The sequence below is a fragment of the Petromyzon marinus genome, chromosome 17 (genome assembly GCF_048934315.1).
Source record: "Petromyzon marinus isolate PM22_M1 ecotype Great Lakes invasive population chromosome 17, UKy_Petmar_22M1.pri1.0, whole genome shotgun sequence".
NCBI classification, from domain to species: domain Eukaryota; kingdom Metazoa; phylum Chordata; class Hyperoartia; order Petromyzontiformes; family Petromyzontidae; genus Petromyzon; species Petromyzon marinus.
Genome location: NC_133683.1, coordinates 2,011,037 through 2,026,025, shown reverse-complemented (window position 1 = coordinate 2,026,025; position 14,989 = coordinate 2,011,037). Strand labels below are relative to the sequence as shown.

General features: G+C 46.2%; 1 long non-coding RNA gene across 2 annotated transcripts; it reads left to right on the top strand.

The window, feature by feature from the left end:
* The first annotated feature begins 3,525 nt into the window (after positions 1-3,525).
* On the top strand, positions 3,526-8,636 carry LOC142924795 (uncharacterized). Of its 2 annotated transcripts, none has more exons than XR_012941868.1 (3): positions 3,526-3,776; positions 7,143-7,383; positions 7,986-8,636. It is a non-coding gene; the product is annotated as an uncharacterized LOC142924795 (long non-coding RNA). The 2 variants fall into 2 exon arrangements; XR_012941867.1 differs by lacking the exon at positions 3,526-3,776 and adding an exon at positions 5,511-6,074 and having other exon boundaries at positions 7,986-8,635.
* Positions 8,637-14,989: the final 6,353 nt, after the last annotated feature.

Genomic DNA, 14,989 nt, shown 5'->3' with positions numbered 1-14,989 from the left:
AAGAGGTGAGGAAACTTCTTGAACTCTTACAGTGAGTAGAGCCTCACATGGGAATCAATCAGAGAACGGCTCTGCAAAGTAGCATCACTGAACTGCTTCAGTCAGTGTCACTTCAGCAGACCTTAATAAAATAAAAATTTGCACAGCTCTTTGTCAATCAACTCTTTGAGTTTACCTTATTTGTTACAGGGATGGTCTCACTTAGCTAGTTGCTTTGCTATTTTACAAGGGAGATAGATCCATTGTGCGTGGGTACAATAGCAACAAAATAAACAAAAACATCAATATTGCAGAGAATGCATACTGGGTACTTCAGCACTGTTGTAATAGTTTTCCATTTGGCAGTTAGAATGTGGATATTACATATATCCTGTAAGTTATGTCTGGGTGTCGGTGTTTGCAATATGAAAGTGGTGTATTTATTTAGGAGTTGTGGATGGAGTGTGATACGTAACGATAATTGATTGTTGTTCGCCAAAGCAGTGAGGCGTATGGTTCAGGGTATGGATGTGCGAGTTGAGTGATGGGAGTCTAGCGTTCATTGACTAGCGTGGTCTGCAGTTGACGATACAGTTTGATAAAGGATGTATACTGTGGATTTAAAGACTCGTATGGAGGTGGCAGGGTGACTCAGCAGTCAGAGAGCTGAGCTGGCACCACTGCGTCAAACCTAGGTTTAGAGGCGTGTGGTGTTGCACGTGGGGAGGGGTGATAATGCTGGGTGCAGGAAGGTGGAGCATTATTTGTAGGTTCCTCGTTCTCACCTGATTGTTGATGGCGTCCTGAGAATGGACCTCATCATCGAACGCGAGGATGAAATCGATCCGACGGACTCCATCGCAAAAGTAGACAGTATCCTACACGCAAAGGCAAGCACACACACGAATATGAGAGATGTAATAGCTTATGCATGAAATGTATATTTATTCATAAGCTCATGATACATGTATCAGGACATAAGTTAATCTGCTATTTGTATGCAAGTTGTTTATTGCTATGATGTACTAGTTTACCCAGGAAAACCTCAATGAGTTTACATTTTTATTTTCAAGGAGGGTCCTACCAAGTTCTGTTTTTTTGCAGTCGAGAACGAAGTTGCTTAGTTTAATTCCAATTGAATAATTTGCATGTATTTTTTCAGCATTGGTACGTTTGGCCAATACCAGTTACACTGTGTCATTTAGCTATGGGAGGAAACCAGAGACCTGGAGAAATGTGTACACAAAGCATCTAGCCCCTGTGCATTATACAAAAAACATCAGTATTTTCTAAAGTGCATTGTGGTAATGCTATCTTAAACCACCATCAAAATAAAGTTGAGCAAATGTGACAGACTAACAGCAGCAGTTATGCAGTGATATGCAACTGTGGACCGGTGTAATCCTCATTCGGACTCATCAGCACAGTATAGTCACCAAAACGCACTGCTGCAAAGGCTGCAAATCTATAAATGAGGAGCAGCCATGTCTACACTTTGGGGCCCATTAGTTGGCGAATGCAAACAACTAAATCTGTAAATACCAGGAATCTCCCATCTTTGACATTAGCCAAGTTAATTTATAGGCTGTGCAAATCCACGTTGTGCCGCATCGTACCTGGGCCAGGGTAGATTGAAATGATGACGTCGAAAAGTCTTGTGGCACCGTTGAAGGCTGAGCCTCATGCCCCTCCGCTCCCTCCTCCTCATTCATTCTCTCCACGAGCTCTGCATAGGTAATGTGGGGGTAGAGGGTTCATTGCATTAGGGACAGGGGAGGCAGGTGCAGGGATGGGAATGTCAGTAAAGAACCGCACATGGTACTCATGTGTAAAGCTTTCTCATAAATGTCGACGCTGCTCCAGTGTGAGTACACCTGTGGTATAAAGTTGTATTACCATTAGGGGACTTTTACCCCATTGAATATCGTACACTTTAACAAAGCCGTGCCCAGCATGGTCAGACACAAACCAGGGCAAAAAATATTAGTTGGAATATGCAAAGTCATTTTTGCCCTGACAGCTTGTCAGCTATACTCTTTGGTTCTTTCGGTAAAGTCACGTAGGTGGAAAAAAAAAATAGAAATAGAAATAAATCACGACGTTTCGAATGCAACATAAGCACTCATCATCAGGTGTGACAACCACAGCAAGGAAACTGTTTTACTGAAGTGGGAGAGAAACCAGGGTTAGGGCAGTTAAATAAGTCAGAGAGGGGGAGAGTGGGGGGTGAATGGGGCGAGGAGTGCGAGCGCTGCAAGCGCTGCAGAGACGCTGAGAGTAAAAAAAGAGGCAACATAATTACTGCCAAGATGGAAGCTTGTCAGCTTCTGCGAGAGCTTCCCCGTGACCACACAGATCATGGTGGTTACTTGACCACATTTCAATTGAAGTGCTGTCGTCCCGACAGTTCTGTTCCTTCATCTGAAGAAGGCCACTTGTGTTGTGGCCAAAACGTCGTGATTTTTGTTGTTTTATTTTTTACCTACGTGACTTTACCCAATAGAACCAAAGAGTATGGATCCTTGCAGTCACGAAAGCTTCAAATCCACATTTCACCACTCTGGTTAATGTGGGTTGGTGAAGACGTATAGTATGTATAGTACAACCAATTTTGATGGACTGCCCTTTGCTGCCCACCATGTAGCCCGACACTACACTTTTAGACCTGTTATGCACTATCCTGGCTCAAACCCTGCTGAGCGTCCGATTAAAACACTGACGAGATCTCAATATTTAAAAGTGGCCCAAAGCCCCGTCATAGCACGAACATTACACTTTACCTATCTCAACAAATGTGGACATCATGAATCTTTGGTCTAATCTCAGATCTTGTGAGTTAGAACTCGGGGGCTCCTCATGCACAGCCAGCCAAGGATAACTCCCCGCTATAGTGACGTCACAGGAAAAGGACGTGACGTCACCTAAATATGGGCGTGGTCAAAAGCGGCCCCATCCCCCGCTCTTCCCGACCTTGCTTCCCCCCTTGCCGAGGTTACCCACATGAACAATAATAATAAATCATAGATGTACATTATGAAAGAATCAATTATTTTTCACAAAACTGCTCCTGTACGACCTTTTGCCAATCCCCTGCTGGAGAGCCTCTTGACGATCGCACGAATCGTGTTGGTTATTTGCACATACTTCACCATGCCGGTGAGTATGGGTTGGTAAAGGAAAAGGAGGAGCATTAACGTACAAACAAAAAACTATTTTACTAGAATGCCTTCTGCTTCCCATCATGTAGCCTGTAACACCTGGTATGCGCTATCCAGACTCCAACCTCCTTAACGTTAGATGGAGACATCTGGCACATCCCCAGCAGTTTTGTCTACAGGCTCAACATATAACACAAACACACATCTCTAACACTAACGTTAAACTTTACCTATCTCGACGAAGGTAGACATCGTGAATCTTTGATTTTTTTCGAATTCAGAGTCAGAAGTCAGGAGCTCCTCGCGTGCACAGGCAGCCCACGATAAAGTCCGACCCAGAATGATGTCACCGTGACGTCAGTTAAATATGGGCGTGGCCTGAATGTGGGTGTGGCCAACAGCGGCGGCTTCCCCGCCCCCCGCTGCCCCTCCCCGCAGGTTTCTCTCAACCCTCAGTGCGCATGCGCGGGCGGCATGTCTCGGACATCGCCTTCAGCGGCCGTTGGCGACGCGGTGGTTGTGGCGGGAAAATTAATTAAAAAAACTTCTCCGAATAACCGCGACCTTTAACTACCCTCACGGATAATCCACACGGATCTCTGGACGGCAAGGCGAAGACGATCAATGGAATAATCTCCGGTGAGAGACGGAGAGAGATGGGCAGGCGTGAGGGCGAGCCAGGTTCAACTTTGTTGAACGCTGAGCGCAGAGTGAATGGGGTTTATACTCTTTGGTTCTATTGGGTAAAGTCACGTAGGTGAAAATAAAATAACAATTTTCACCTACGTGACTTTACCCAATAGAACCAAAGAGTATGGATCCTAGCAGCCACGAAAGCTTTAAATCTAGAATTGAATGGGGTTTGCTTCACTCAGCACGCGACTTGGACACTTCGGTGTGCAAAGTGTTGTCTGGTTGTGCCGTGTAAAGGAGGAGGACATTCAGTAAATGTTTTTGGTTTGTTAATGTGAGTGTGTGGCACGGTAATGGACTGGGTACGACTTACAACACAAGTTCTGCTCACATTGCACGCTAAGGGTTAGCACGGCGATTACTACGTGTGCATTTATTAGTTATTGTTTATGTTAAAAGTAGTATTGATTGTTAAGACAATAATGTTTAGTATTTGTAGGTGAATCATTTCAATATTGTACAGTATAGCATTGTCCTGCTGTGTGGCTCTCACGTGGCGGGCATCAGTGCAGCAATATCCAGTACGTGGTTGTAATGTACTTCTATAGCCCCCTGCCACCAGTGCAGCAATATTCAGTACGTGGTTGTAATGCACTTCTATAGCCCCCTGCCACCAGTGCAGCAATATTCAGTACGTGGTTGTAATGTACTTCTATAGCCCCCTGCCACCAGTGCAGCAATATTCAGTACGTGGTTGTAATGTACTTCTATAGCCCCCTGCCACCAGTGCAGCAGTATTCAGTACGTGGTTGTAATGCACTTCTATAGCCCCCTGCCATCAGTGCAGCAATATTCAATACGTGGTTGTAATGCACTTCTATAGCCCCCTGCCATCAGTGCAGCAATATTCAGTACATGGTTGTAATGTACTTCTATAGCCCCCTGCCACCAGTGCAGCAATATTCAGTACGTGGTTGTAATGCACTTCTATAGCTCCCTGCCACCAGTTCAGCAATATTCAGTACGTGGTTGTAATGTACTTCTATAGCCCCCTGCCACCAGTGCAGCAATATTCAGTACGTGGTTGTAATGCACTTCTATAGCCCCCTGCCACCAGTTCAGCAGTATTCAGTACGTGGTTGTAATGCACTTCTATAGCCCCCTGACATTGTGCAGCAATGTTCAGTACATTGTTGTAATGCACTTCTATAGCCCCCTGCCATCACCAAATTCACACTGACCAGCGTGGTGAAGTACGGTAAATAACCCCTCCCCCTGGGAGCTGCATAGCATGGGACAGCTGTCAGCCAGCAATGGATTGAAAAAGGAGCTGTACTCTGCACACGTTGTTATTCAGGGTAGGGTAAGGAACTTGGAGGTTCGGTATGCATAATGTGCTCGGAAAGTATTGTATTCTGTATGTGTGTTGAATCTCTTTCGCACCGTACCAAGCCCACCGTGCTCTTCGGAGGTGCGATTATATGTAAATATAAGTAGTCATACTACTGTAATACCACTATTAATATGTAGCATTCATTTTATTAGTAGTACTGTAATTTGTTGATATGCAGGTGTACATGCCAAACGTTAACCAATGTTAAATGTTAAGCCTTCTCTTTTGAATACAGTGTGTTTTAAACATGGAGTTGTCTCCAGCTAATTCTTAAATGTATATTATTCATAATGTAGTAGTAGGCAGGTAGAGCATTTATGACACTTCAATTGTACATAGAGCTTGCAGGTGTGATGAAGGAAAGCATGGGAAAGGCTGGAATTTTTGTTGAAAAAAGGACAACAGCCACAGTAGCTTAAGAGACCTAACGCTGAAGCTGCTAACGCGAAGTGGTCGACACTGGCCCATGCGTTGTGACGTCGGACCCACTTTCCGCACACAGCAGCTCCTCATGGTGCCCCCCATACCAGGACCAGTGGTGACCTGGTAGCCACAGCGATTCCTCTCCCTGGCCCCATCCGGTTCGGGCATCCCAAATCGTACAAAATGAACTGCAACGGTGGTGAGACAAACAGCCCTTCGGGCGACAGCACGGTGACGGACACAAGCCCTCGCGGCAGCCAGGGCAGCTCGCTGCTCCGGACCGGAAGCGGGGGCTAGCACAGCCCTGTGGTGTGCGGAGAGCAGTGCTGCTCGTAGGCGAGCGGTGCGCTGGACGCCTACATCGAGGACTTTGAGCAGAGCGGAATCTGTGCGTCACCGCCATCCAGGATACGTGCAGAGCACAGCGCCGCGCAGCATAGCGGAGCGGAGACGCGTGGAGGAGAGGAGGATGCACAGTGTGGATGAGGGTGGGTTGCGCCTCTCGCCACGCGAGGAATCGCTCCGTGGTGCTTGCGCTCGAGTGGCTATCGAGTGTGCAGGCGGTTCAATGGTATCGAAGCTATAGTAATAGGTTTTTACCCTTTTATCTGGCACAAACACTGACACCTTTATACAAGGGATCATGTTTGCAATAACCACAACACAAGTAGTCAAAATGCAAACAAAAAAGACAACTGATAATATGCACTGTCCTTGAATTTGATTGGTCCACACCCGAGACGGCTTTTCTGAGATCCCAGTCTCCACTGGTGTTGGACCAGAAGACGCCAAAAGGCGTCTTCTTATTCTTAGCGTCTTCTTGTTTGCATTTTGACTACTTGCGTTGTGGTTATCGCAAACATGATCCCTTGTATAAAAGTGTCAGTTTTTTTGCCAGATAAAAGGGTAAAAACCTATTACTATATCTTGTTACTGGCAAAGGAGGTCTCATAAGGTATCGAAGCTAGTTGACTGGATGGGGGATAATTGGAGAGGAGAACCCCATTTTTTTTGCTTGTACTGGGTGCTTGTCAATTATGCTATGCTATCATGAATGTAATGTAATTCCCCTAGAAAAAAAACCCTTAATAAGGTCTAAAGATACATTTTCGTGAGAGTCCCACACTGGGATGCTTGGCAAATTCCATTAATGAGTTCATTTTATGTCAGAGAAAACTATCCACAGTAAGCACACGCATATGAGAGGATAGCATAGGTCTGAACAGATAGGTTGGTGCATGCATTTCTTTCTCCTGTCATCTTCCAGCAACTTCACTGATTATCGAGTTTGTAAAGTTTGTGAAATCTAAGTGATCCTCCAACCTTTGTGTCAAAATTTGCAGATCCTAGACTGGACACATCTGAAGTTTAAACAATAACAGCTCATGCACTGATTTATCCCATATTCTCACAAACTCCACAAACGGATAACATCATTAGTTACTGATGGTGCAAAGTAAGGCAACATTGCAGGATTGCCGTTCAGGGGTCAAGGAATCTAGGGGAGAGCAAATTCATTGTGTACCAGTAAAATGTCTGTGGGTCTTACATTGCAGGTGGCATGCTGCTTGTGGAGGACCTCATCTCGGGCACGTGCAGCCTCACTGCTGCGCTGCAGCGGTCGTGGCTCATAGCCCGACGGTCAGTCTAACCACGGACCAGCTCCTAGCGGCGCCAGTTGACGGTTCCTCCAAGTCCTTGCTCCGCTCGCCTGGCGCCCACCGAGACCTCGCAGTGTCGCACAGAGGCAAGCGGTCATCTCTCGGGGTCACCGCGCACAGCCTCGGCGCATCATTGGTGAGGGGCAATAAGCCAACTAAACGGTTGAGCTCAACAGCGAGAAGCAACAAGGCCGTGATGCCATTAAATTTGTCGGCAAAGCCCGAAAATTATTTCTTTTCTAACCAGACGAATGTTTTGTTGTACTTACGGAGCAGTGAAGCAACTAGGCGTGAGCACTTGCCGAACGGCGGCTGTGCGACAAGTACCTATCTCAGGTGGTTGACAAGCCAAAAGGATAAGCTGGATGTGTCGGGGATCACGAGCATTCCTGAGCTCAGGTACCCGGCCTGGCTGCGTGACTGCGATGTGGACTCCCAGACCAGCAGCCACGAGACGGATACCAGCACAAAGAGAGCAGGTGCCGCTCAGAGCCCGCAAAGCAGACCAAAGTACCCAGAGTGGCTCAAAGTTTTGGATATCTCCGGCCTTACGAATGTAGCCAACGAGGAGCCCGTGTCAGAGGACAATAGATCCCTAGGTGTGTGTATATATATAGTCTGTATATAGCAGATGACATTTCATATGTTTTCAGGTACATATTCAGTCTTTTCTCACAGAGACGGCTGAGCGGCCACCCATGTGGTTGTGACGTGCGATGCGTGATTCTTGATGCACAGCCTCATTGGAGGAGCTGCTGAGCAGGGCGCACATGGAGTTGGACTCCCCCGGCTTGGAGGCCCCCTCCCCGGGCAGCTTCAACACGGACGTCTTTCTAGGGGCTGATCGTCCCTGGGAAAACCCCTCCACGCCATTGTGAATTTATCTTTATATCCACACTCACGCACAGCATAGAGGCTGCACCGCCTCTAAGTATGATGTCAGATTTTGAATGTTATAAGCTAAGCAGGTAAGCCTGGTTATTACTTGGATGGGAGACTGTTTTGAAATAGCATATATTATAGATTTTGGCTGCTAGGTAACCAGGAGTTAGTAATACGGCAATGGAATCTTGAATCTATATCCGGAGTTTTGCATTTTACTCCCTCTGTTTTCACCGGGTTCTCCGTTTTCCTCTCACATACCACTCGCTGATGAAATTTGCAAAATATCACTGCCAAACCCTCCTGAGACTTGGTGAGATTTTTCTGGCTTCCACCTTGATAATAAGTCAACCAAGTAATTTTCTTTTTGATTTAAAGCTTTCGTGACTGCAGTAATTCATATTCTTAGTTTTTTCGGTAAAGTCACGTTGAAGAGAAACAACAAAATAGACTGCCACTCTGCGCCCAACCTTATGGAAGAGGTACGTGGATGACACTTTTGTCATCTGGCCACATGGCCGGCCTGCTCTAGACAAATTCTTCGACCACATCAATTCCATACACCCAGCCATCAGATTTACCATGGAAGTCGAAATAGATGGCAAGATACCTTTTTTGGATGTCCTAATTAAAAAGAGACCTGATGGTTCAATGAGCCACTCTGTCTACAGGAAAGCTACCCATACGGATGCTTATCTGAAACCGGATTCCCACCACCATCCATCACAGAAGAATTCTCTCATCAAGACTCTGTATCATAGAGCCCAATGCATATCCGACCAGGAACACATAAGCAGTGAACTCAAGCACGTACACCAAGCTCTTAGGGCTAATGGTTACTCCGACTATACAATCCGCAAAGCTATCACTCAAACCATGAAGAAGAACCCTCTTGAGGAGCCTTTCAAAACCATCACTTTACCCTACATTGCTGGGATCACAAAAAAGATCTCCAAAATCTTGAATAAACACAAGATCCAGGTCCGTTTCAACACATTACATAAAATCCGTGATCTGGTTCCGTCTGTAAAAGATGTGATTCCGGACATACAATACCCTGGTGTCTACAAACTAAGTTGCCTCTGTGGTAGTAGTTACATTGGAGAAACCAAACGCCATATCTCGGACCGCATTCGTGAACATAAAGCAGACCTTAAACACGGTAGGACCAACACCTCGGCCGTAGCAGATCATTGTTCTAATTCAGTAGGCTCACATGCCATTGACTTTTCCAAGACGGAGGTTCTTTGTAAGCCATCTGGCTTCCATGAGAGATTCGTTCATGAGGCTATCCACATATACAAACACAGAGACAATTTCAACCGAGAAGATGGATTCTATCTTAGCAATCATTGGAAAGATTTGATAAATCATTTCAGTTCTTGATTGATTGTTCACGCTTACAGTGCCTTTCAGACAGCATACATAAAAACAAATTTCGTCTCCCCCCTCCTCTTTTCAAAAAATAGATGGACTAGTCCTGGCAAACTGCCATCGTTGCGCGTGACGCAAACGTTATTTTTATATATATAAATAAATATGCCGTTTTCAAAATAAATTTATGCAAACCGACACACCTGATGATGACCGTTTGAGTTATGGTCGAAACGTCGTGAGAATTTTTTATTGTTTTATATATATTTTGTTATTTTGTTGTTTCTCTTCAACGTGACTTTACCGAAAAAACTAAGAATAAGTAATTTTCTCTCAATCGTGTCTCTTCTCAGGGCCGTGTACCACCTGTCGCGTCTGAAAGAGCTGGTTGACACCATCAAGGAGAACAAGGATGGCTGACTACCCATGATGTAGAAAGCCCGAAAGCATTTTATGGCGGTGGTCGAGGTTTCTACTCAGAAGGATACGTTCGCTTGGTCCTGCTAATTCATGGTTGTTAAACATCAATGGTACTTCAGGTGCTGTGGTGTGAATCGCAATTACTTGTGAACTTGTGGGGCCCATGGGGCACAGTAATTGCCCTGTTAATGGAAGTGCCACAACAAAGTATTGGAAAAATGTGATAAAGTTCGTTCAGGGTTGGAGTTATTGAATGGTTGCAGCAGTATTTTGCACAGCAAATCCATACAGACTCAAATGTCACTTGAAATAGAACGGATATGTGAACAATATTGTGAGCACAACTAAACTAATTTTGGTTTTAGCCATTTTGGAAGGAGACTACTTTATTGGGAACATACATGCTAGTATTTGTGTAGTTATAAACATTTGGGAAATCACTGTAAAAGTACATTTGCTTATTTAGATTGCACTATACCTGTATTGTAAAATTTCAGAACCTTTTATGTAATTTGTAATCAATAAACCAAAGTTGCATATTGTATGCAACCCATGACTTGGATTGTTTTTATCATGTCTTGTTTAGCATGGTTGGTTATGTACAGTGTGAAAGAAATTCAACATACATTAAATATTTTCTGATATTTGAATGTTTATATTGTACATGTATATTTATTTTACAATAAATCTGAGACAAAGGCTTATACACATGGAATTGAAAATATTCAGCTATGATTTGTATTTCTCAAGTATTTTAAGAAAAGTCAGCGAGTCTCGTGACATGTCTTCACATTTGGGAGTGATGATTGTGATGGATATACAGGCATTAACCTGCTTACATTCCTAGAGTATGTAAGGTGAATTTGGGCATTCTGGGTGATTGGGTTTTAGGCCAAACACAGGCAGATGGTGGGGGATAGATGTTTTCAAGCATCTATTAATTATTCATCGGCATGTACTATCTTACTATGATGTAAAGTTCAAAAACATGGTTCATGAAGGGAATGGAATAAAAACTCAACTGTGCACAAGTATGGAGGAATTAATACTTGGAATTCAATGCAAAGATCTGGCCATATGGCGTTTACTGGGCACCAGGGTTGCCAAACAACACGTGAAAGATGTGTATCAGGCACAGCCTCTGCATTATGAAAAAAATATCACTTCCTGAAGAAGTGTATTTTGCTTCTCCTGTCTTAGGTCACCATCAAAATAAATTAGAGCAAATGTGACTCGACTGACACAGGCAGCATTTATACTTGTGAAGTGTTCTCCTTCCGACGTGTGGTGTGTGTCGCACACACTGTCGGAGACGAGGTAGTTGCAGGAGACATCGTCTCTTTATTATCTTGTTCACACCAACTCCGGCCTCACTCTCTCGACCACGTTGCCATAGAGCCCGGCCTAGACACGACCCTGTCCGTGTTGCACCGACGGCGTCGACCGAGAAGGCCAACGACTGTCTGGCCACGCAATGATTGGGCGAATGCGGTGGCAACGACAGCGACGTCGAGACGAGTCCACTCCCAGAACCGGCAGCCCGGAGCTGTCGCTCTCCGCTGCTTATATTATATTCTATATTCTACTCGGTGCGGCTTGGCTCTGCCCTATCCACGCCTCCCTTCTCGAATCGACCAGAGGGTTCCAGAGGCTTCCCTATGAGGTCTTCCATGACCCTTGCCCCAATTCCTCTGCCCGGCCGGCACACCCGTATATATGCTCAACAGCGTGTGCGCAAACTTTCCACTGCAGTTGCCGCTGCTGGACAGCAGTCAGCGCTGTGTCACTACACTTGTATGAACACAAGAATTACATAATCACATCTACACTTATATGTAATGGGCTGAGATAGGCGCACACAACTTCTTGGGAGGCAACACTTTATTAACACCAACACATTACACTTAACATAAATTTCGATTTAAAGCTTTCGTGACTGCGGGCTAACACCAATCCCGAATATCCGCCCCCACAGCCCTTTAAATAACCTCCCATACAGCCCCCCAATCGGCTACGCGTGTACGAGTGACGTCCCTGCCCTCTGACCCCCGACCCCCCCGTCCTGCGCGTGCGATTGGTGTGTCGCTCTAAAACCGACTCCAAATCCCCGCCCCGCAGCCCTTTAAACAATCTCCATTGCCCGGCATCGGCGGCAACGCGTGTGCGAAGGACGTCATTGCCCTCTGACCCCTGACCCCCCGTTTAGTTCGTGTGAGTGGTGCACGGGGTTGTGTGAGCGGAGACGTCGCGTTTGAGTGGCTGAGAAGCGACGGATTGATTCCAGGCAGCCACGTGCCAGCCCCGAGCTATGCCCCACAAACAGGACCCGCGGACCCGAGGGGCTGCGCCGTGAGGAGAGTAGCCGGAGAGCGGCAGCCCTCTCACCGCGAGCGAGGAGTCGAGTAGCGGCTGCTCTCACTCGAGCGAGGAGTCCGGAGCCCGCAGCCCTCTCGAGATCAGCCCTCCCCCAGGGGGGGAGCCGGGGCCCCGCATCCCCCACAACTGACAACCTGTGTACCAACTGGCCGAGCGAGAGTTTGTGTGTATTTGAGCGCGATCGTGCCAGTGTTTAGCTGTACCAGGGAGTTTGATGCAGCAGATTGTTTCGGTGTAGCAGGGTGTCCGGATTGTGCCGGCACACTATCCTTCTATCTGTAATGTCGTAGGGTGAGCTCCATTAAAAGTTTACTCGGACCCCAACCTGTCAAAGCGCCTAATCTCGGAACGTGGTTCTCAACCTCGTACCTCACCCATGCTACGTACCTTTGAGACGTCCTGCTTTTACAAATGTTGATGAACTGGAGGGCAAAGGTCTGGAGGACCCCACATGGAGTCTGGTTTCTCACACCCGAGCCTCCTGTGACATTTCTGGAGGCTTCTCTGGAATCTTTGTCCCATTTATTGAGTGCAGATTTGGCTTACTTCTAGCTTCATCCCAAGACGTCATCCAGTTTGGAAATACCCGAAGGTTGTGGGAGTCGCCCCGTGCTTCAGTTTCTTTCCAACCCTCGTAATGGCCGGATGCTCACCAGCCAGAAGTCTTTTGCTGCTTACACCACGACCGAGGTGTTGAGAGCAACCATCTCGTGGCTGGTCGGCAATGGAGATGGTATTGTCGATTTGGGGAGCGTGAGTCTGTGGCGTTCGTGGTGCTGCTGTCACGGAGGCGACACGAGTTTAGGAAATTCAGTTTTGTGGGTTTCCTGTAGCGAGCACTGAAAGATCCTCTCTTCCTCTTTCTCCACCCTTGTCTCTGCTGTCTCCATGTCCCCGTTCAACTCTTTCTACACCGCTTTCCTTGAATGTGCAGCTGCCTTTACGGCCTCCCTCTCCCCTTCTCTCCACCTCCAACCCATCTCCGTCGTAATCTCCTCCCCTTTGTTCAGGCTCTTCCCTTTCTTCCTCAGTCTATGGATGGGGTTATTGTTTATCGGGCTCTTATACAAAAAATGGAGCTTATTTTAGCCTTTGAATAGGATTTTCTGTTTTCCTTCGGTAGCATGTTGCGCACATAGGGAAGATCGAGCCACGCCACCGGTTCCCATGATCAAAATTTTTGTCAACTTGTCTCCCTCGGTAGGAATGCCTTTCCTTCTGCAGCAAGCAATTGTCTTCTCTCTCTCCTCCGGTATTTCTTCCGATGCGCTTTCTTAATCTCGCTTGCTGTGTGTATCGACTCTATCATTCAACAAGGGCAAATAAAAAAAATGCTTTTTTTTCCTCCACTGTTTTACCACTATACCTCCTGAGTGGGTACTCGGAGTTTCATCTAATGTACTATTTGATGAGTCGCTTCCACACAGCACAAAGGCGGTAGCTATCCGAACTGTAAATTTTTCTTCCAATTTCGATAGATTCTCGAATTATTCTTAGGCAGTAGTAGCTAGTTTTGCACAGAACTTCAACATTAGAATCAACTGAGTGTCCTTGTTGGCACGTGTGTTCTGCTACTGCTGAACACGGGTGCCAACAAATAATACATTATTTAAATGCATGCCTATAAAGGGCAGCATACTTCAATAGGGATTACCATTGGTACGGCTATTTTAATACACAATAGACAGGAAGGACAAGATCAAAGGGCTCTCATAATGCACATGCATAATGTACGTTGACTCGGTAATCTCCCCCCCCCCCCCACTTTGCGCGAGAGTGCCACAAATCTGGCTGTCGCCTGATGAAGCTAGTTGTAATTACTGGCAAAACGTCGTACTCCAATTGTAAATGTTGTGGCTTGGCTCTCCAAAGTACCAGTGACGAATTGGCTTGTTCTGTTTCCGTGACAACCCTTACTAGTTGGCTGTGTCGAGTGGTGGCGGGTTTTAACGACACGTTTATATATGTATGCGATCTAATCCAAAAAACACCTCTATGGATGATATTGGGCGCGAAAGCCTACATGTTAAACCAAAATTTAAAATATATACAAAATAACAATAATTTCTAGTTTTCCTCATTCACATCGTGATTCGTATGAACAGACATGAGATGATTGAGACATGTTAAATCATAAACGTATTTATTAATATATATACAGATAGTCCTCGACTGCAATGTCCTTGTCCACGTGCAAACAGAGTTAGGATAGCAGCCTCCTTTAAAAGCCAGAGTAGATTTATACACTGTAGAAGACAGTTGACGAATCCTCGTTGCTTGATTCCTCCTCGGATCCCTTCAGCAGTGAGTCGTCACCAGTCTTCTCTGCCTGCTCATTCTCCATGTGGCACGGCTGGGGTGGGTGCAATACGCCAGGAGACTCCTTATGCAGCGAGCAGCGAAGCAGGCCCATCTCTGCCTGCTCATCCTCAACGTGGAATTGAGGAGATGGCGGTGAGCTGGGGGCATCGGTGAGGAGGGTGTTACGGAGACGGCCCAGCTCTGCCTGCTGCAGAATCGTCTGTACGACGAAGCGCTCGCGGCGCCTGCAGGCGCGCACATGGGATGGCGTGTCCGGGATGATGTATGCAATGCAGGCCTTCGTGAGTAACACCACGTGCTGCACACGTCCACACACAGGTAAAGGATTTTCAGTTTCAGGATTTGCATGTAAAGGGTGCTTACTAAAT